Source organism: Triticum dicoccoides, unplaced genomic scaffold (assembly GCF_002162155.2).
Source record: "Triticum dicoccoides isolate Atlit2015 ecotype Zavitan unplaced genomic scaffold, WEW_v2.0 scaffold169305, whole genome shotgun sequence".
In the NCBI taxonomy this organism is placed as follows: domain Eukaryota; kingdom Viridiplantae; phylum Streptophyta; class Magnoliopsida; order Poales; family Poaceae; genus Triticum; species Triticum dicoccoides.
The window spans coordinates 1-2499 of NW_021220588.1; the positions used below are offsets into that span (position 1 = coordinate 1).

Sequence of the window (2499 nt, forward strand, 5' to 3'; positions counted from 1 at the left end):
TTTTTTTTGGCAAACAACATGTTTTCCGATTAACAAGATGATATTTCTTTTTATTCCATCTTTCTGCCATACCAGCCTGAATCTAAAGAAATCGGCCTTTTTTCTAAGTCCAACAGGGAGTGGATAAAATGGCATCATGAAAATAGGGATATTGCTATGACATGATTGAGCCAAAGACACTCTACCTTCCAATTTAGCAGTCTACCTTGCCAATAGGCACATCGTTTTCAATTTTCTGAGTGACTACCTTCCAAAATTTATTGCTTAGTCCGACATCAGAAACATGTAAACCTAAATATTTCAGAGGAATTTTGCCCAAGTTCAATTATCAACAAGTCAAATAGAGAAAACCGAAAATCCTTCTGCCAAGTGCGATGGCGAGGTATCAACAAGCGTCAAGTAAAAGGGTGGCCAGCTGCTGATAGAGGCGATGGTTGGAGCAGGGCGTTGCTGTGGGAACGTCATCGATGCAATGAGGACGATGATCCGTGTTTGAACAACGTTTTTTTCAACCTAATTTCCTTTTGAGAGACTTATGGGAGATAGAGGAGGGGACCTGGGGCGAAGCGTTTCACTAACCAAACTGGCCACATGCCACGCAACGGATGCCCGCGCGGCAACCGACTGAGCGCGCCCGTTGTCCGACTCTGAGCGCTGGCCAAAATTAAAGTGCCCAAGTGCTACAGAAAAATAAAGGAAGCAATCACGACTTGGTACAGAAAAAATAGAGCTTTTTACCTTAAAAAAATGGAGTTATTCACCCGCAAAAAGTTGCAGTTATTGACGTAATTGCCGGAAAATTTAATTTCGAATATTGTTATGGTGGAAGCAAATCACGACTTGCCAAAAAATTGTTACCGTAGTTTCTGGGAAGCAGTTTTGGAATGGGTACACAGATGCATCCACGTTTCCGTATATGGAGGAGGACACTCAACTTCCCTCGTCGATCTGTTCATTTTGAAATCCCCAACATCGCGGAAATCGATAGCCCGGCCATGCCTCCGTTCCGGGGCTGGACGGACCTGCCGCCGGAGCTCGTCGGCCAGATCGCCGACGGCCTCGACGATCTCAAGTGCTACGCCAGCACGCGGGGAGCCTGCAGCACATGGCGTCGCGCCCTCCCGCCGCCGGCCCCTTCACTGCTTGTCGACCACGGCGCCGCCGCCATCAAGTGCCGTACCACCGCAACCTCGCTCCCTGCGCATCGCTCCTTCGAGCTCACTTAACGTCATCCCCTCAGGCGGGCTCTGCCCCGCTGCGCGCCGCTCCTTCCAGCTCGCCAAAATCCCTGCGCCCAGGACCTGCCTCGGCTGCTGCAGCGGATGGCTCGCTCTCTCCGTCTTCATCGACGACGTCCACAGCCTGCTCAGCCTCTTCCACCCCGTCACCGCCGCCGAGATCCTCCTGCCGCCGCTCATCTACAACACCCGCCTGGTCTCCAAGATCGTCTTCGCGCCCAACCCCGCCACCGATGACTTCGCCGCCACCGCCATATGTGACATCGACAGGCACGCCTACGTCACCGCGGGGGCCAGGAGATGGGCCGTCCTCGACCCTGTCCACCTCGCCGCCGGAGACCAGCTCGTCGACCTCCTCTACCATGGAAATGGTATGGTCTACTGTCTCACTCGGTTTGGAGATGTCCACGTGCTCCGCCTGCCACAGCGTCGCCGTCGGGAACCTATCATCCTCGAGTGCCACACACCAGCAGATTATCCAGTAGTGCATAACAAGCGGATCTTCCAGATGCATGGAACCGGACCGGACCTAAATGTGCGGGCCACAGTCGAGCCACTGTTGTCATCTGTGGGCAACCCAGTGTTCGACGCCGCCACCTGTTTCACTCAGCCATACATCCCGGTCTCGATTTTTACTAGTGCCAAGAACCTGGTGTTCTGCGAGGGTAACTTGTACCAAATCTGGAGGAATGTGACCTGCACGGTTACTTTGCAGCTGCCAGGAGAGGGTCGCCGCCGTGTAGTAGAGGATGAAATATTTGTTATGAGGTATGATCCCGTGTCCGACCTGGGAGGATACTCCATCTTTGTCGGGAGGAACAATGTGGTTTCGATGCACGCAGAAGGTGTTCCTGGACTCATGGGTGATTGTGTGTACTGGATAGGCGGAAGGGGTAGAGATCAGGGCATGGTCTTTAACATGAAGACTGGGAGGTCAACACCTTGCCTTCCCCCCTTAGATGGTGTCGTTCTCGGATCTCCACAAAGCACAATTTGCTGGTACTTTTTGAGCGACACAGTCAATAATGGCAATAATACGTATGAAAGAGGAGTTTATCGGACCAGGGCAAGGGCCCGGGCTGAATCTGGACAAAAGTGATGGGCCGCTGTGATAGCTTGTCCACATAGTGATGAGCACCACCAACCACATTACTGGAAGCGATTTTTGTCATGCGCGAGCTGGAGATATATATGGCAGAGTGCAACTTCTACGTGTGGCCTAGCAAAACTGTTTTTCAGCTGAGCAACAATAAAACTGATG

General features: G+C 52.1%; 1 pseudogene; it reads left to right on the forward strand.

Moving 5' to 3' along the window:
- Positions 1-995: 995 nt before the first annotated feature.
- On the forward strand, positions 996-2400 carry LOC119344448 (annotated as a pseudogene).
- Positions 2401-2499: the final 99 nt, after the last annotated feature.